General features: G+C 41.2%; 1 protein-coding gene across 3 annotated transcripts in view; it reads right to left on the bottom strand.

Moving 5' to 3' along the window:
• CCDC126 (coiled-coil domain containing 126) overlaps nt 1-20,732 on the bottom strand; it is a 115,844-nt gene that overhangs the window by 46,078 nt on the left and 49,034 nt on the right. Inside the window, exon 1 of one of the 3 annotated variants that reach the window (XM_036112467.2) lies at nt 2,208-2,472. The exons of 1 other annotated variant lie outside the window; for it this stretch is intronic. The gene's annotated coding sequence lies outside the window, so the exon portion shown is untranslated. Of the gene's footprint in view, nt 1-2,207; nt 2,473-20,732 lie in introns of those variants that run through there. One more of the 3 variants, XM_036112468.2, reaches the window with a different exon arrangement.

Below are 20,732 nucleotides of genomic sequence, written 5' to 3'. Positions count from 1 at the left end.
GAATAAAAAACCCCTAAAACACAAATATATGACTAAAAGGGCTTATCTGAATTTATACCATGTTAAAAAAGAACATCTAAAAACCTTTATCATTGAAAGTCTGAACTAGAAGAGTCCTTGGAATCAGACCAATTCACTATGTTAGGCATGAGGAAAATGAGGACCACAAAGGAACATAAGGTTATACAGACAGTGACAGAGCTAGGACAAAAACCAAGGTCTCCTATTTCCATAGGCCGTTACTCTCTGTCCTGTATTGCACTAACACCAACATAGAAACTTTTTTTTTTTCAAAATGAGTATTTTTGCCACATATTTTTAAGAGAATCAGATTTTAAGAAATCTTTATATGCATAGGTCATCTCCCACAGTTTAAATAAGTTTTCCCCTTACTTAGTTCCTTGCTCTCTATTATCCTTATGAAATACATTCATCAGATTTCTCCTTTTCTTCTTAAATTTTTTTTAAATGCATCAGTCACTGAAGACATGACATAGAAAATTCATCAGGGCCCTACTGGCTTTTCTCCCACTATAACTGTACATTCAAAAACAGCGTTACTCAGGACTTGTTACTTCACATATTACACAACAGTGTTTGAACCCAAAGTAGTACATAACAGAATTTCCTTTTTTTTTTAATTTAAAGATTTTTATTTATTTCTTTGAGAGAGAGAGAACAGAGGGAGGGTGAGAGGGAGAAGCAGACTCCCCACTGAGCAGAGAGCCTGATGCGGGGTTCGATCACAGGACTCTGAGATCATGACCTGAGCCAAAGGCAGACGCTTAACCGACTTAGCCACCCAGGCGCCCCCAAAACAAACATTTTCAATGAAAAAAATCAATGAAGGACCATAAGGATTTCCTTAAAGAAAAACTCATCACCAATGTCAGTAAATATCAGGAGAGAACAGTGCAAGAACCAAAACTATAGAGGAACTAATGTGAAATGTTTCAAATCACTCCTTATAAATTTTATTGCATTCATTCAATTTGTTCTGGGAAAACTACCACTGGCAAACAAAAATCCCAAAGGGGTAAAATTATTAACCAGTGAGAAATTGTAGAGAGCGGTGGAAAAAAGTTGACATAAGGTAATACTGAAGCCCCACGTCAGGATTGCAGAACACCTAGATGCTTACTCTGCCAAAACAAACACTTAAGCTCCTCTAAAGATTCTCCCAAAGGACACAGCTGGGGGGGAGGGGGCAGTGAGAATAAGTCCTTGTATCTCCAGAGCTGATCCACAGAAAAGCAGAGTCATCAATTTCCTAAGAACATTCTCAGCCATCTTAAAACTGTGGAAATTAAGAAGACAGCATACTTTAAAGGAATTCCTTCCTTAGATTTAAGGTGAACAAGATATTAAGTGAAGAACACACAAACTAGGGTGCTAATCATTAAACAAAGAAAAGCACAAAACTCATAAATCCAGAGGCCACTTCAGTATAACTAATAAAAGTATGATATTCAAAGGATTTTTTCATCAAAGGAATTAATGTCACTGTAAGCACATTATTTTTTATTCCAACAACTTAAAGGTGTGTACTGTTATCTCCACTTGATTGATGAGAAAACTCAGGCTTAGAACCTTTAATTAATCAAGGTCATAAAGCCAGGCAGTGCCTCGATCAGGATGGGAACCCAGGCTGCCTGAGCCCCTCTTAGTACCGATTTCAAGTAAGTCACAGTCGACACAGCAGTTTAAGTTCATCCTTACCAGTCACCCAGGAGCTGAGTTTGAAGAGGGGGTAAAAAGGGGGCCAACTGACTTTCTCCCTCAAAGTAGAACAGAGCTGAGCTGTCAAAAGCAGAAAAAGAAGTGAGCGCGGCTGCCGCGCGGGCGCTCCTCCATCCCTGCACCAGGTCGGTCGCTCCTCGGCGCCAGTGGCCACGGGACCGAGCCCGCCCCGCTCGGATCAAGCAGTCCAAGTCTCGCTCGGTTCTCCGCCCGGGGCCCACCGGGCCACGGAGGTCAGACCCGGAGGGGCAGGGACAAAAAGCCTCCTCGGCCGCGGGCTACTGGCAGATCCCGAGCCGGTTCTCTGCGGACACCTGGGGGCAGCGGCCCGGGTGGGGCGGGGGGCACGAGCGGGACACGGCGGAAGAAGGGCGGCCGCCGGGCCTGAGGGGAATACCGGAGAGGCGCGGGGCGGGCGGGCGGAGTCGCCTCCACCCCCCGCTTCGCTCTCGCCCCCTCCCCATTACCTTGCCTGTGGGCTTCTTGTCACTGTCGCCGCCGCCAACGGGCTCCCGAGCTGGGGCGCGCAGCGAAAGTCGATTAGCAGGCGTCAGTTGCGTCCTGCGCTCGCGAAGAAGCCTCCAGGTCGGGATGGAGAAACGCCAAGATTGAGAATCACGGACGAGGTGGTTCCCAGCTCGTGGATATTCTACTCTTCTCGTCCCTCGCAGTCCGCTTCCGCTCCGCCTCCCGGCCCGTTCTGGCCCTTCCCCCACTTCGGAGACCAGCCGATCGCGGCGCGCGGCATTATGGGGGATGTAGTCCGGGAATGCGGAAGAGGCGGCACGTGCTTCTAGCCGGGCTGATCCTACTCCTGGGGCAGGACGACGCCGTTGCGTGGCAACCAGAGGAAGCTGCCGGCTTCTCCGGAATTGGAAAATGAGCTTACGGGAGGCAGACGCTCTGTCTTAACTCCCAGCAGTAGCTGAAAGGAGAGTGTGGGCGTCTTACTCCTGACCCTCCAGCAGGCGACTAATAATTCCAAGGCTGTGAGCTGGAGGCAAAAGGACTTAGTGATTAAAAGTGTGCTGCATGCAAGAATGTACGTTATTGCCCCTGAATGCCCTTAGTCAGTGGAGTAAGGCAAGAAAAATAAAAGGACTAACGATTAAATAAGGAGAAACAAATTGTTATTTTTCACTGATGATGTCATTATTATGTATGTGGCAAATCCAAAAGTATCTACAGATAGATTGTTACAATTAATAAAAGTTAAACAGGTTAATTTAAAAGTCGCATTTAAAAAAAACAGTATTTCTACATTCCAGGGATAAAGAGAATTAATATTAAGATACCACTTACAATAGCTTCAAATTAAATATTGAGTACCTAGGAATAAATCAAAGAAGGGCAAGACCTACATGAAGAAAATATTTTTAAAAAAACATTGAAGAGGGGTGACTGGATGGCTCCCACTGTTGAGCATCCAACTCTTGATTTCAGCTCGGGTGGTGATCTCTGGGTCCTGGAATTGAGCCCCATGGGGCATGGATCCACTTGAGATTCTCTCTCTCCCTCACCCTCTTCCCTGGCCCCAAAAGTCCTTGAAGAAGTGCCTGTCTGGCTCAGTTGCTACAGCATGCAACGCTTGATCTCAGTCAGGGTCATGAGTTCAAGCCCCATGCTGGTCATAGAACTTACTTAAAAAAGAAATAAAAAAACAAACACTGAAGAACACTTAAACAAGAGATAATATGTTTGGAGCACCTGGGTGGCTCAGTCAGTTAAGTGTTGCCTTCAGCTTGGGTCATGATCTCAGGATCCTGGGATCGAGCCCCTCATCGGGCTCCCTGCTCAGCAAGGAGCTTGCTTCTCTCTCTCCCTCTGTCTGCTGCTCCCCTTACTTGTGCTTTCTCTCTCTCTGTCAAATAAATAAAATCTTTTTTAAAAATAAAAAGAGATAATATGTTCATAGAAATTTCAATACTGAATGATGTCAAGTCTCCCCAAATTTATCTGTAGATACAATGCAATTCCAGATAAAATCTCAATAGTGTGTGTGTTTGTGTGTGTGTGTGTGTGTGTGTGTGTGAAACTTAAGCCAATTAGACATGTTATGGAAGAGCAAAGACAAGCATTCATGAGGAAGAGAAGAAAGTAAAAGGAAGAGGAGGAAGAGGAAGACTATGCTACCAGATAGCAAGTTTTATTACAAAGCCATAGTAATTAAGGCAGTGTGGTATTGGATCAAGAATAGACAAATATACCAATGGAACAGAATAAAGAGCCCAGAAAGTCTCACCCATACATGGGAATTTATATTGTCATGGTGGTGATGCACAGCAATGCCTAAGAAATGGTTTTCCATAATTGGTGCTAAGACAAATAGATTCCCATTTGGAAGAAAAAAAATTAAATTGGCCCTTCACACACAAAAATCAATTCCAGGTGAATAATACACATGAATTTGAATGGCAAAACAATAAAGCTTTTAGAAGATAAAATAAAAGCATATATCCATGACCTCGAGAATAGGGGACAGACTTGGACTGCCTGGCTGGCTCAGTCAGTAGAGCATGAGACTCTTGATCTTGGGCTTGTGAGTTTGAGCCCCATGTTGGGGGTAGAATTTGCTTTAAAAAAGAGAAAGAGAGGGGCGCCTGGGTGGCTCAGTCATTAAGTGTCTGCCTTCGGCTCAGGTCATGATCCCAGGCTCCTGGGATCGAGCCCCGCATCAGGCTCCCTGCTCAGTGGGAAGCCTGCTTCTCCCTCTCTCACTCCCCCTCTGCTTGTGTTCCCTCTCTTGCTGTCTCTCACTCTGTCAAATAAATAAAATCTTTAAAAAAAAAAAAGAGAGAAAGAGTAAGGGACAGACTTTTTAAACTAATCCAAAAAATACTAACTATAATAGAAAAACTGATCGATTTGACTACATTAATATTTAAGATTCAGTTTCATCAAATGACACCATTAAAGAGTTAGAGGAAGCCTCAGAGTCTAATAAACTTACAGCATTATACATCTTAAACTTATACAGAGCTGAATGTCAATTATAGCTCAATAGAACTGAAAAAAAAAATGTATAGCACGTATAACCAAGAAAAGTGTTGTATCTGGAATATATAAAGAACTACAATCATAAGAAAAAGATTTGAACAGGCACATCACTAAATAAATCCAAATAATCAGTGAAAAAGTGTCAACTTTTTTTTATGAAAACAGGGAAATTGAAACCACATTAAGACAATACTACACCACCCACCAGAATGGCTAAAATGAAAAAGACTGAAAATGACAACTGTTGACTAGGAGTGGAGCAATGGGAATTTTCACTTCACTATAGGGAGAGTAAATTAATAGACCAGTTTGGAAAAATCATCTGACCCTATCTACTAAAGTTGAATACAGGCCCATATGTGAGCCAGCATGCCATTTCCAGGCATATACTCTTACGAAAAGTATGCTCATGGGCACTGGGATGCATGTCAAAGAACGTTAATAGCAGTACTATTATTATAGCTAAAAATGATAAATGATCTAATGTCCTCTATCAATAACAGATAATGGATAAATTATGGATAAATTGTGGCATAGTTGTATTAATGGAATATAATATAACAGAAAAATGAACAAACTATATGCAATGATATTTATGAACCTTAAAAATATAATGTTAAGGGATGCCTGGCTGGCTTAGTTGGTAGAGCATGTGACTCTTGATCTCGGGGTTGTGAGTTCCAGCCCCAAGCTGGATGTAGAGATTACTTAAAAATAAACCCTTCAAAAATAAATATATATATACATAATGTTAAGAAAAAGAGACCACTGGGGCGCCTGGGTGGCTCAGTCGTTAAGCGTCTGCCTTCGGCTCAGGTCATGATCCCAGGGTCCTGGGATCGAGCCCTGCATCGGGCTCCCTGCTCAGTGGGGAGCCTGCTTCTCCCTCTCCCACTCCCCCTGTTTGTGTTCCTTCTCTCGCTGTGTTTCTCTCTGTCAAATAAATAAATAAAATCTTTAAAAAAAAAAAAAGAAAAGAAAAAGAAACCACTCACAATAGAATATACACTTTATTATTCCATTTTTATAAAGTTCAAAAATATGAATAAAGAATGCATACTTAAGGGGCACCTGAGTGGCTCAGTAGTTGAACACCCGACTCTTGGTTTCGGCTGGGCTCATGATCTCAGGTTCCTTTTGGGCTCTACACTCAGCAGGGAGTCTGCATCTCTCCCTCTGCCCCTCCCCCCACTTGGGCAAGCCCGCCGGCTCGCGCCCGCGCGCGCGCTCTCTCTCTCTCTCTCAAATAAATAAATAAATCTTAAAAAAAAAAAGAATGCATACTAGGTGTTAAAACTGTAAAGAAGAGCAAGGAAATAGGTTAATGGCTACCTCTAAGACAGAAGGAACTTTATGGAGAGGGATTGAGACTGGGAAGAAGCAGTGGGTTGGAATTCTACAAAATCTTCTGTTTCTTTTATTATTATTATTTTTTATTTTAGAGATGGAGGGTGGTGGGGCACAGGGAGAGGGAGAGAGAGACTCTTAAGCAGGACCCACACCTAGGGCAGAGGTGATATTTAATATCTTAAATATTAGGGCTCGATTTCACAACCCTGAGATCATGACCTGAGCCAAAATCAGGAGTTGGGCACAACCAACTGGGCATCCCCAAATCTTCTGTTTCTTGATATGGGTAGTGGTTACACTGTTGTGGGCTTTATAATAATTAGTTAGACTATATATTTATTTTTATTATTTATCCGTTTTTCCACATATGTATTATGTTTCCCAATTTAAAAATAAAAGAGCGAAAATCTGGAGTCAGACTGCATTCTTTCAATTCTAGGCCCTACAGCTGTCTGATCCTGAGCAGCCTCCATAACCTTTCTAAGCTTAGGTTTCCCCATCTGCAAAATGGCAGTAGTAAAGGTACCTCACAAGGATGTTATGAGAATTAACATGAGAAAATGAGTTAATGTGTATAACGCAGATCGCATAGTGCTTAGCACATGGCAAGCCCTCGGGGGAAATGTTGTTTGTTATCACTGTGATCACATTAAAGTATTAAAGACACTGAGGCAAGTAAAATCATGAGATGGTCCCTTATGGTTGGAGGTAGGGAGGAGGAGATAAATATACAAGCAGCCACAACAGAATGTATCTGCTATATGGAGACTTTTCTCCATTTCACTGCTATCTAAGTGGGAAAAATCTGCATGGTAGCCAGGCATAAAGGAAAAGAGACAATACAGATCATATGCATAAAACAGGATAATCTGGGTAGAGATTACCTCAGCTGTCCCATACAGTAAGCAAATGCGGCTTTTCAGAACTTGCAACGTAGCTAGCCTGAATTGAAATGAGCTATAAGTATAATCTACACGCTAACTTCTGAAGATTTAGTACAAAAAAATGTAAAATATCTCTAATAGTTTTAAAATATTGGTTATATGTTAGCATGATAATATTTTGGATATATGCAGTTAAATAAAATACATTATTCAAACTAATTCACTTGTTACCTTTCACTTTTCAAATAAGACTATAAGAAGAAATAAAATTGCATATGTGGCTTGCATTATATTTCTATTGGACAATACTGCTAAGGAGACATATGGAGAAAGAAAAGAAAAAGGTAGGACGGAGCAAGAATTTAGAGGGCCTTAAATGCCAAACTGAAGAACTTTTACTTACTTTGAAAAGTTTTAAGGTGAGGAGATGGTTATGTATTTGTCTATGAGACTCTTTCTTGTTATGTAGTAGTTATATATGCTAAATCGATCTCCTAGATTAGAATGATAATAATAAATAAAAACAGATTATTATCCACTGTTGCCAGACACCGGTAGTAGGCACTCAGTAAATATATGGTGAACGAATGAATCTTCCTGCTGACCTCATACACAAATCTCTATTTATATTTAATAAATGCTGTTTGACTCTGTTAGAGAATTCCTTGACCAGAAGATTCATTCAATGCTATTTTCAAGATTTCTTTTTTTTTTTTAAAGATTTTATTTATTTATTTGAGAGAGAGAATGAGAGAGAGAGAGCATGAGAGGGGGGAGGGTCAGAGGGAGAAGCAGACTCCCTGCCGAGCAGGGAGCCCGATGCGGGACTCGATCCTGTGACTCCAGGATCATGACCTGAGCCGAAGGCAGTCGCTTAACCAACTGAGCCACCCAGGCGCCCTATTTTCAAGATTTCTTATCACCTCTATTCTATCTCATATCTTGGTGGACAAAGAGGAAATTAATTTGGAAGGTTTGAGAGATTATAATAATAATCATTATCTTTTATAGCACTTTACAACTTAGAAACCATTTCCTTAGATGGAGTGAGATGTATTGCCAAACTCCTCACATTCACCTATCAAAGCAAGACCTACAAAGAAGATTGTAATCAGCTGCTCAAATAAATTTAATCAGAGTTGAAGTCTCAGATAGGGGAAGTGCCTTGTTAGCAACATAGTAGTAAAAAAGGTAGTCTATTACTAAAAGACAAGGCCAGTAATATTATGCTAATAAGAAAAATAGCCTTTCCAGAGGTTAATCGTGTTGTCTCACAAAAGAAGAGTTAGAAACTGAACTGAGAGAAAGAATTGGAATTGGAAGACCTATTTCTACTCTTACTGATGAGACAGCAGTACACAGCTCAGGCTTGAAATATTGTTCAGATTTGCTGAGGCCATAAGAACTCTGGACTAAACCTGTAGGGAGATGTGGCTCTTTCCTGAGAGTTTGAAATGCGGACAATAGGAGGAGGGAGAGAAAGATGAGACATGAACAGAGCCTCTCTGAAAGATGCCACTGTTGATAAGGCCTAAAACTAGAAGGACCTTCTACTGGGTTTTGAGGGGCACATTCAAGTTAATGGAATCTTTGTACCTCCTACATTATGATGTTTCTGTGATTTGCCTGACCCTTCATGGACAGTTCTATTTTTCCACATAGTGTTCCAAAGGGTTTTAACTGGGGGAATCTCCATGCCAGAAGAGAGAGAACCCTGATCTGTTTTTCTTCTTTGGGGTTTGAGAGAAGCCTGCTAACCACAGGAAAAGCTCCTAATCAAAAGTATAAGAAAGAATACATACAGATAGCCAATAGACACATGAAAAGATGCTCAACATCACTCACCAGCAGGGAAATGCAAATCAAAACCACAATGAGATATCACTTACACCTGTCAGAAGGCTGAAATCAACAACACAAAACAACAGGTATTGGCGAGGATGGGGAGAAAAAGGAACCCTCTTGCACTGTTGGTGGGAATGCAAACCGGTACAGCCACTCTAGAAAACAGTATGGAGGTTCCTCAAAAAGTTAAAAATAGAACTATGCCATGATCCAGTAATCATAATACTGAGTATTTACCAAAGAATTAAAAAAAAAAAAAAACCACTGATTTGAAAGGATATATGCACCCCTCTATGTTTATTGCGGCATTATTTACAATAGCCAAATTATGGAAGCAGCCCAAGTGTTCACTGATGGATGAATGGATAAAGAAAATATGGTGTATACACACACACACACACACACACACACACACACATACACACACCCTGGAATATTATTCAGCCGTAAAAAAAAACAATGAAATCTTGCCGTTTGCAATAACAATGGATAGTGCTAGAGAGTATAATGCTAAGCAAAATAACTCAGAGAAGGACAAATACCATATGTTTTCATTCACATGTGAAATTTAAGAAACAAGACAAATGAACAAAGGAAAAAAAAGAGAGAGAGACAAACCAAGAAACGGTCTCCTAACTATAGAGAACAAACCGATGGTTACCAGAGGGGAGGTGGGTGGGGGGATGGGTGAAATAGGTGATGGGGATTAAAGAGCACACTTATCATGATGAGCACTGAGTAATGTATAGACTTGTTGAATCACTATATTGTACACCTGAAACTAATATAATACTGTATGTTAACTATACTGGAATTAAAACTTAATAAAACAAACAAACAAAAAGAGTGTAAGAAAGAGTTTAGGCCAAGGTAAGTATGTCCCTTATCCTGTCCCTTATGCTTGGAACTCATTACCAAGATCATAATGACCACTATATTTCCTAGCCATCTCAAGGTCATGCTCACATATACTCAGTGGGTTAGATGTTAACCAAACAGAAGATGCAAATATGTATCTTTTTTTTTTTTTTAAGATTTTATTTATTTATTTGAGAGAGAGAATGAGACAGAGAGGGAGAGCATGAGAGGGGGGAGGATCAGAGGGAGAAGCAGACTCCCTGCTGAGCAGGAAGTCCGATGCGGGACTCGATCCTGGGACTCCAGGATCATGACCTGAGCCGAAGGCAGTCGCTTAACCAACTGAGCCACCCAGGCGCCCTGTAAATATGTATCTTTTTTTGCTAACTTGCCTAACCACAAAATTACGTACATTATGTTCATTATATTAAAATTCAGAATGATTACCCATGTAAAGTAAATGAGATGATGAATGCTATTGCATTCAAAACTCATTATTATACATTTTTTCCACATTCTAGGGTTAGAAGTTAAATCCTCCAAATATTCTAAATTATACAAAAAGGATTCAATTTTTAATAACTGTGTTTGATAAATCCCAAAAATTAAGCTACTTTCCTTGGCTATGTCTTAGTTTACCCATTCATTAAAAAATGTATAGTATCAGGTGGGGTGATGGGTGAAATAAGTGATGGGGATTAAGGAGAGTACTTGTTGTGATGTGCACAGGGTGTTGTATGGTATTGTTGAATATTACACTGTATGTTAACTAACTGGAATTAAAATTAAAACTTAAAATTTTTAAAAATTTTTAAATTTTTAATGTATAGGTATTTCTACTTCTCAAACAGATTATGAGATTTAGTCAATCAAGATGTATGACACTGTGAATTTAGAAAAAAGATGTTACATAGTGCAGAGTTGTATTAATATTTTGGTCTAAGCATTATCCAGCTTCATTGTATTTAATTTGTATAACCCCAAGAGCTTTGTCTGTCATACATTCCACTTTAACATGTTCTATAAAATTCACACATTCCAATACATTCCCCATTGCACACTACTCAGATCAATCCTTTAGCAGAACAGATAGATGCAGCCCTGAAACTCTTAGTCCCTGTCGGATCCATCCATTCCCACCCACATCCTGTCAGCCATCTCAGATTCCACAAAAAATGAGAGGGAGGGAATGAAGAGAAAAACTGGCAGGTATTAACTATACCCTCTCCTCACTTCCTGCCTCCCTGTTCTTATGGCTGACGATAACAAACAGGACACATATTCACAGTTATCACACAAATAACTATCAACCCAATTGCTCTATCAACAAGTATTTATGGAGCACCAACTACCCAACTTTACGCCTAGTGCCTTGGAGAACATGTGGCAAGCACGAAACAGGTCCACGCTTAATGATTTTATGAGGAGGTTGGAGAAACAAGCCCAACAAGGAAAGTAATTAAAAAGCAATATAGATATTGCCACATCTTATGATTCCAGTGATAAGTATTATAGAAATACAAGAAAATAGGGGCGCCTGAGTGGCTCAGTTGGTTGAGCGACTGCCTTCGGCTCAGGTCATGATCCTGGAGTCCCGGCATCGAGTCCCACATCGGGCTCCCTGCTCGGCGGGGAGTCTGCTTCTCCCTCTGACCCTCCCCCCCTCCCGTGCTCTCTCTCTCTCATTCTCTCTCTCAGATAAGTAAATAGAAATCTTAAAAAAAAAAAAATACAAGAAAATATAATGTTTATGATGCGCTTAACTCAGACCAACTAGTAGATAAGTTCAATCATCAAAGGACGTTGTTAACTTTGAAACCCTATTCTTCTGTTACCAGGACTGTTGGGAACTCAACCAAAATGTTCTTTACAATCTATAGAGACGATAGCATCTGTGGGGAAAACATAGCGGCTGACATTTACATAATTTTCAAGGCGTTGTTGCGTTATCTCATCTAATTGTTAAAACACTTTGAGAAGTACACAAAGGAGATATCATCTCAGTTTTTTTGTTGAGGAAGCTAAGGCTCAGAGGAGGGACATGACTTGCCCAAGAAGACAAGGACAGTTGGTGGCAGAGGCAAGTTTAGAAATTAGATCTTTTGACATGCCATCTAGGACTCCACTCTTTCAATAATAGTAGTAGTCTGCTTTCTGAATACTGCTGTGATAGGATAAAATTTAAAAGCATTTCCCTCCCTTTTCCTATATATGGGATCAATCATAAGAATGTTGGAGACTGGGGCGCCTGGGTGGCTCAGTCGTTAAGCATCTGCCTTCCGCTCAGGTCATGATCCCAGGGTCCTGGGATTGAGCCCCGCATTGGGCTCCCTGCTCAGTGGGGAGCCTGCTTCTCCCTCTCCCACTCCTCCTGCTTGTGCTCCCTCCCCGGCTGTGTCTCTCTCTGTCAAATAAATAAATAAAATCTTCAAAAAAAAAAAAAGAATGTTGGAGACTTTAGTTTTCTTTCCTACAGTTTCCTAACCCCTACACCAGTACCTGTCTCATATTAGGTGTTCTCAATAAACATTTGTTAAAATCAACCCTATATAATATTTTGGGGAAAGACTGATTTGCTTAGGGCAGAGGTTCTCAGAGACCAATCTATAATTCAGTACCTGGATTGCTAAATATGGATTTTAAAACTATTCCAGGGGTGTCTGGGTGTGAGCTCAGTCTGCCTTTGGCTCAGGTCATGATCTCAGGGTCCTTGCTCAGCGGGGAGCCTGCTTCTCCTCCTTCTGCAGCTCCCCCTGCTCATGCTCTCTCTCCCTCTCTCTCCCTCTCATGAATAAATAAAATCTTTATTTTTTTATTTTTAAGATTTTATTTATTTATTTGACAGAAAGAGAGACAGCATGAGAGGGAACACAAGCAGGGGGAGTGGGAGAGGGAGAAGCAGATTCCCGCTGAGCAGGGAGACCGATGCAGGGCTCAATCCCAGGACTCTGGGATTATGACTCAAGCCAAAGGCAGATACTTAACGACTGAGCCACCCAGGTGCCCAAAATATTTAAAAAATAGTATATTCCAAACAAAAAAATCTATTCCAGAGCCCCATTCATGGAAATTTTTATTCAGGAGTGAGGCCCAGGAATCAATGTTTTTAAACTGATCCTGCAGTGATTCTAATGAGCTACCAGGATTGGAAACCTCTGGTTTAAAGCATCTTGTTTCTCTTTATTCCTCCCTTCCCTCAGGTTAGTCTGTAAAGAGAAGCAAAAAAGTAGATGGGAAGAGGGGTACCTGGCTGGCTCAATCGGTAGAGCATGCCACATGTAACTCTTGATCTTGGGGTCATGAGTTCAAGCCCAACGTTGGGTACAGAGTTTACTTTAAAAAAAAAAAAAAAAAAGGCAAATGGGGAGAGAAAGGTAGAGATAAACACCTGGGCCTAAAGATTAATCCTTGGGAGAGATCCTTGCCCCAGGCCTAGTTGGTTTCCTGTTTTCTTTCTTTTTTTTTTTAAAGATTTTATTTATTTATTTGACAGAGAGAGACACAGCGAGAGAAGGAACACAAGCAGGGGGAGTGGGAGAGGGAGAAGCAGGCTTCCTGCTGAGCAGGGAGCTCGATGTGGGGCTCGATCCCAGGACCCTGAGATCATGACCTGAGCCGAAGGCAGACGCTTAACGACTGAGCCACCCAGGTGCCCCTGGTTTCCTGTTTTCAATTCCAGTCCCTTATAAACCTCAATTCTGTGTCCACCTTTGGACTCATTTATTAAGCATTCCTTCAGCAGTGAGCCACATGCTGGGGAAATACCAGTCCCTGCTTTCTTTTTTTTTTTTTTAATTTATTTATTTGACAGACAGAGAGAGAGCGAGAGAGGGAACACAAGCCGGGGGAGTGGGAGAGGGAGAAGCAGGCTTCCCGCGGAGCAGGGAGCCCGATGCGGGCCTCGATCCCAGGACCCCGGGATCATGACCTGAGCCGAAGGCAGACGCTTAACGACTGAGCCACCCAGGCGCCCAGTCCCTGCTTTCCTTCAGGCAATACACAAAGGGATGCTAAGTCAGAAGATGATAAATCCTAGAAGGAACAGTGAATCAAGCTAAGATGGAGAATGGCAAGGGGCATGGTGGCTACTTTATGCAGGGAGGCCTATCTGAAATGAGTTCCATGAGATACCTCTGTATTCCTATAATAAATATGCCCTTGTCTGAAGCCATCTTGACTGAAGGGATCAGTAGGATTTCCTGATTACAGGCAACAGAAACTGATTCTAATTATTTTTTTTTTTTTTAGATTTTATTTATTTACTTGACAGAGAGAGAGAGCACAACAGGGGGAGCTGCAGGCAGAGGAAGAGGGAGAAGCAGACTTCCTGGGATCATGAACTGAGCTGAAGGCAGACGCTCAACCAACTGAGCCACCCAGGTGCCTCTGATTCTAATTATCTTAAGAAAAAAAAGGAAGTATGTCAGGGGTTCAGTGACTCAATAAGACACAGTAGAACCAAAGTGAGGAGATGGATAGGAATTGAGGCCTCACTGGAGAGTCCAGGGGTCCAATGACTGTCTTTTAACAAGGATAACCTGGTCAGAACACCTGTACCATTGTTACCTGACACTGCCCGCCTCACAGGTACACTTAATGAATCTTAACAGTCCCTTCACCTATGCTCTGTTTGCTCCAGACGTAAAGCCCCAGGTGGGGGAGAATGAAGGGTCAGGCCTAAGGCCACCTGCCAGTGTTCCAGCTGCAAAGAGTGGGAGAGAAAGGAACTCCCCTCTGGGGCAACCAAGGAGGGGAGCACAGCACAGTCTCCCCAAGAGCTTCTATCTTAAGATATTCCCCATACAGGAAGGCCTTGGATACTGGACTACCAAAAAAGGCAAAAATTCTACTATAGTTCCTGTTTCTTGCAACTAAATTAGCCCTGACATAGCCCCCAGAGAAAGGCTATAACCTAAGACCAAGTCAGAACACAGAATGTAAAATTCTGTTATGTCTCAGGACATTTAATAAGCTTTAACTGGGCATAATGCCAGGGTGTTGAAGACCCAAACGTGAGGCCAAAAAAAAAATTTCTTGGCTTAATGATCCCTATGGTCTAGGTGGGGAGACAAAAAATATAAAAAAGAATTTTCAAAATAAGATAGCATATGCCAGGGGCCAAAAAGTGCTCATGGGAGGGCGACTGGGTAGCTCAGTCATTAAGCATCTGCCTTTGGCTCAGGTCATGATCCCAGGGTCCTGGGATCGAGCCCCACATCGAGCTCCCTGCTCAGCGGGAAGCCTGCTTCTCCCTCTCCCACTCCCTCTGCTTGTGTTCCCTCTCTCGCTGTGTCTCTCTCTCAAATAAATAAAATCTTTATAAAAAAAAAGTGCTCATGGGAAACAGATCAATATAGTGCTTAAAACCTTTGCTCTAGAACTAGACTGCCTAAATTTGAATCTTGCCTCCATCCCTTACTAGGGGCAAAACCCTAGAAACATTAGTTTCTCTGGGCCTCAATTTCCTCATTTGTAAAAATGTGGGTAATAAACATACCTACGTTGTAGAGTTCCAGTGAAGACTAAACTAAGGTAATCCATGTAAAACCCTTCCTACTATGCCTGGCCAACACATAGTAAGCACTAACAGTGGTAGGCTAAGTTAATAGCTACTGTATTTTATCAGTATCAATTGATGCCACCAGTTGTAAAATACGTCATTATTTTATGAATTATAATGAAAGAAAATCACTTCTAATCAAACTCTGTTACAATGCTTTTCTCTAAATTAGACTTTTTCTACACAATCTCATCCTCCACTCCATCAGGAATGTTGGTGATACAGCATTGCTTAAAAGAATGGTCCCTGGAGTGCCTGGTTGGCTCAGTCAGGAGAGCATGCCACTCTTGATCTTGGGGTTGTGAGGTCAAGCCCAATGTTGGGTGTAGAGATTACCCAAAAAAAAATAAAATATTTTGGGGCGCCTGGGTGGTGTAGTCGGTTAAGCATCTGACTCTCAGTTTCAGCTCAGGTAGTGATATCAGGGTTGTGAGATCCAGCCCCACATTGGACCCACTAGGAGTCTGCTAGAGACTCTCTATCTCCCTCTCCTGCCCCTCCCACACCGTGCCCCCAAAATAAATAAATAAATCTTTTAAAAAATCAAATAAAATATTAAAAAAAAAAGAGCGCTACCAATTATCTCTGGGATTATCTACCAAATTACTGGCATCCATTTTGTAAGTCATTCTAAACATTAATTACACTCAACATATGTGGTACCAATAATGCATTTAACTCAGCTGAACAGCTATGGCCATATTTACAGTTACCCAGATAATTACATCTCTGTCATAACTGCCACCTGACTGATGGTGATTGCAGATACATCCTGATTTTACAGATGTCAACATGTGAAAAAACGTGTCTTATAATTCATAAAATTATCAGGATTTATAAAAATTTTAAGAGATTCCAAAAACTATAAGAGCTCAAACTCCGCAGTTTTATAAAATGAAAGGACAAAAAGGAATAGCTTTGACAGATGTTTGCAATGAATCATCTTTGTTACTGTAAACTTGTAGAAAACTGTTAAAATTGTTACTATAGTGAATACTAAAAGGAAAGTATTTTCAGAACTGCCAGGCCAAACCGATGTGCAAAGTTTTCTCAGAATCCAAGAACTCTAAGAGGGGAAGGGAATCACACAAGACTTGAGTCCATCCCATCTACATCATCCCTGACATCGAAAGGTCACCCAGCTTGTTTTTTTTAATTCCTGCAGTAATAGTAAACTCACAACTGTCAAAGGAAGTTTATCTCTGGGAAATTCTGCTTAAATTTCTTGCGTATATTTAAAAACAACAACAACAACCAAAACATACTTCCTGTGCCATCCACTTCTTGGCCTAAGTCCTACCCTTTAGGACTATACTCTCAAACATAATCACTCTTCGTTCCACCTGTGGCCTGCCCCACCCACAGCCCCCACACTGTGCCTTCTCTTTTCCAAGGTCCATCAATTTTGAGGGTCAACAATTTGAGCTGAGCTCAGCTGTATGGCTCTTCTACTGGTCTTACCTGGAATCATTATGCATCATTTGGCAGCTTGACTGTTGCTGGGTGGTCTAAAATGGCCCCACTCACATGTCTAGTGTTTGTCCTGGCTGTCAGCTCCATGTCTCTCCACATGCTCTCTTGTCCCCAAGGAGTCTAGACTACTTTACCACTAGTGTCAGGACAACAAGAGAGTGAGAGCGGATACTACACAGCCTCTTAAGATCCAGCCTAAGAATTCCCACAATGTTGTTTTGCCACATTCCATTGGCCAAAACGAAAAACAGGCCTGCTCAGATTAGAACTAGATACATAGACTCCACTTCTTGTTGGGAGCCACAATACAAAGTCACAAATACAAAGGGGTGTGCATACCAGGAGGTGCTTAGCATTTGACTTGCATTATCTCACCTACCTTCCTCAACAACCTATTGAGTAGGCACTATTATTATGTCGTATGAGATATGAGTATGGCTGATACACTGAACAGGTGGGATTCACAAGTTATAATTGGGAAGAAAAAAAAAACTGTCTTTCTTTTCTCCCCTTTCCATTCAAACCAGTTCTTCAGGGATGAAATCTTAGGCAAGTCCTGTGACTTTTCTGGTCACTCAGATAATAAAAAGTCTAGGCTTCTAAAACAGTCTTAGTTCAATAATTAAAATGTCCAGTCCCATGTAATAGGTTGACTTCCAACTTCCCATTCTACAATTGTCATAGCACTAATTGATTCAAGCACGAATCATCAATGGTTGCTAAACATAATTGGTGGAAGTTTGATGAGGAAAAAGGAAATTTATATTGTCTCATATCTTCCTTCAAAATAGTTATTCATTACAAATGGGAAAATTAGGGGCGCCTGGGTGGCTCAGTCGTTTAAGGGTCTGCCTTCAACTCTGGTCATGGTCCTGGGGTCCTGGGATCGAGCCCCGCGTCAGGCTTCCTGCTCGGCAGGGAGTCTGCTTCTCCCTCTGCTCCTCCCCCTGCTTGTGCTCTCTCTCAGTCTCTCATTCGCATGCTCTCTTTCTCTCTCTCAAATAAATAAAATCTTTTTTAAAAAAATGGGAAAATTATAACTTTATGGTAGAGAAATCTGGCAGACACCATATTATCCAAGCAATCAAAGTTAACATGAGAGGCTGCTGGCTGACTTAGTTGGTGGAGCATTCAACTCCTGATCTCAGCGTCGTGCGTTCAAGCCCCACATCTGGCCTGAAGCATATTTAAAAAGAAGGAAAAAAAAAGTTAACATGAATAATGGAGCAAACTGACACCATGTAACCTCTTGATGTAAAGCATTAAGAAGAACACATAGTCAATCATGAAATATTCCCACTAAAAATGCAAAATTTCAATCCAGTCATAGGAAACATCTAATAAACTCATATTAAGAGATGTTCTACAAAATAAATGGCCTATAATCTTAAAAATACCAAAGTCGTAAAGGACAAAAATGGCTGAAGAACTGTCCAGATTAAAGGAGAATAAAGACACATGACACTAAATGTAATGCATGAGGGGGACCCCACTTCAGGGTCAGGACCTCACAGGATACCTAGAGTGACAGTTCTTTCCAAGTATGCTATTCTAATTCCCAGCCTTCCCCTCAGGAGAGGGGTGTGGTCAGCTAAGAGTTGGGAAACCAATGTTCAACCACCTCCTCTTCAACTTCTAATTTGGTGATCTTACCCATCACTTTGGAATTCGGGATAGTTTATAATCATTTTGGGGGGACTCATTCACAGTGGCAACAAGAAGGGTCCTATTTTAACATTTTATTCCATGAGGAAACTAAGGCTTTAAAAGTTTAAATAACTTGTCCTAGGTCATAGATAATAAAAAGGAGAGTTGAAATTCCAAAATTAGTGTCTTAAATGTATGCTTACAAATTTCACATTGGTAGATTTAACCCGTTGCTCTGGGCAGTTGTGTCTTCTTAGATCCTGATTAGGTTACTTGAGGAATTTGCTCTACTTCTTGTTTATCAAGCACTGACTGTGATGTGCCTTACATACATTGCCTCAGTTTACTTTTTATAACTGTATCATTTAACAGATGAGAAAATTAAGGTTCAGAGAAGTTAAATGTCATGCCCAAGATCTGACAGCTAGTAAGGTATAAAGCCCAGATTGAAAGCCACCTGTATCTTAACTCCAAGCCCATGCCCGTAGCCACGATGCTTTCACCTCCCATACTCACTGTATAAATTTATTTCCAGCTTTTACCTTGCCTCTTTGACAAAGGATTTGAAACAATATTTAGTTAAATGCAAGGATGCATATCAGCCACAAAGTGCAAAGGAGAGAAACACTCAACCCAGAAGTGGGAGGGGCAGTAGCTAATTGAGATGATGATGGAGGTTAAGGAGAGGATGATTACACCAAAACAAAACAAAAACAAAACAAAACTTAATAAAGGGAAGAAACTCAAAATGAGTACAAAAGGTTCTGAGTTTCCTGGAAGTGAAGGCAGGAAGGAAAATCACCATGAATCACACAGTTTTCACGATAAGGAAAAGAAGAAATGGCAACATTCTCACCAGATCATAAGGAAGTATGCCTCTTACTGCATAACAAACCGCCCTAAAACTTAGTGGTTTTAAACAACAACCAGCTAATTATGGCCCACTTATGATCCCATGGGTCAACTGGGCTCATCAGCTGGATGGTTTTGTGTTCCGCATCTGGGAGCTCAAACTGCCTGGAGAGGTTCTAGAGGACACTCACAATTGTGGCACACTGGTGGAGAGTTGGGAGAATTGCTCAGCTGGAATAGGAGGGCTGGGCCTCTCTATCCATGCGGTTTCTGGGCCTCTGTCTCTTCCTCTCCACGTAGCCTTCTCCACTTGATCTCTTCATATTGCTTTTTCAGCAGGGTAGCTGGACTTCTGACATGAGCTTTGAGCTCCCAAAAGTGAGCATTCCAAGAGAGCAGAAGTGGAAGCTACCAGTCTTTTTAAACAGTAGGCCTAGAATTGACACAATGTCACTTTTGCCACATTTTATTTTTTAAAACAAGTCACAGGCCCGCCAGATTCCTTGTAGGAGGGACTACTACACAAGGGTCTGAATATCAGGAAGCATGATTTATTGGAGTCTTCTTTGGAGAACAGCTACCACAAAAAGAGATCAACTTTTTTCCTAGCACTTTACTATGAAATTATTACATGTATTTTTATAAAAGTGTTATAGAAAATACAAAGGTATGCTACGTTTGACCATGACTTTTTTTTTTAAGATTTTTTTTTTTATTTATTTGACAGAGAGAGACACAGCGAGAGAGGGAACACAAGCAGGGGGAGTGGGAGAGGGAGAAGCAGGCTTCCCGCGGAGCAGGGAGCCCGATGTGGGGCTCGATCCCGGGACCCTGGGATCATGACCTGAGCCAAAGGCAGACGCTTAACGACTGAGCCACCCAGGCGCCCCTCTTTTTTTTTTTTGTAATGTGACAAAGTCAAAATATAATGTAAAATGAGAGAAAAGGTATTTCTGAGGAAACCCAGGGTAATACATTGCAAACATACTGCTTAATGATAACTTGAATTGAAATAGGGGTAAAAAAGAATTTATAGAAATAGATGGTTAACATTTCTTTTGGGTTATCCCACTTGAATACCTATTGCTTTAGCAGGGAATATTTTTTGCAGGTACAATATATCTAATAACTCAAAACCTAGGATGACTATACCAATGTTCTCCAGCCAAAAGATCATTAGAAACATACCCAATGCTGAACAATATTAAATGATATCAGGAAACAGAGACAATTACATGATTTGTTATCTTAATAAGCCTTACCTAGATGTAGGAAAGAGGCTAAAGCTAAAATGAGGCTAAAGCTGGAATGCTAAAGAAGCAACTCATATTTTTCCAGGACAGGGAGACGTTTGGTCATTTTCATGATTCTGGACAATGTACTGTATGTGTTTTGTCTGTGTTCAAACAGGTGTCCATCATAATCACAGAGCAGCCTTGTCCGATATGGGTGTTCTGTGAAGTTCTTTATGTTAATAGGAGAGCATCAAGGTGTGGCTGTGAGTGCCAGGCCAGGTCATAACATGA

The sequence above is a fragment of the Halichoerus grypus genome, chromosome 12, assembly GCF_964656455.1.
Source record: "Halichoerus grypus chromosome 12, mHalGry1.hap1.1, whole genome shotgun sequence".
In the NCBI taxonomy this organism is placed as follows: Eukaryota; Metazoa; Chordata; class Mammalia; order Carnivora; family Phocidae; genus Halichoerus; species Halichoerus grypus.
This window is presented reverse-complemented; position numbering and strand designations above follow the sequence as displayed.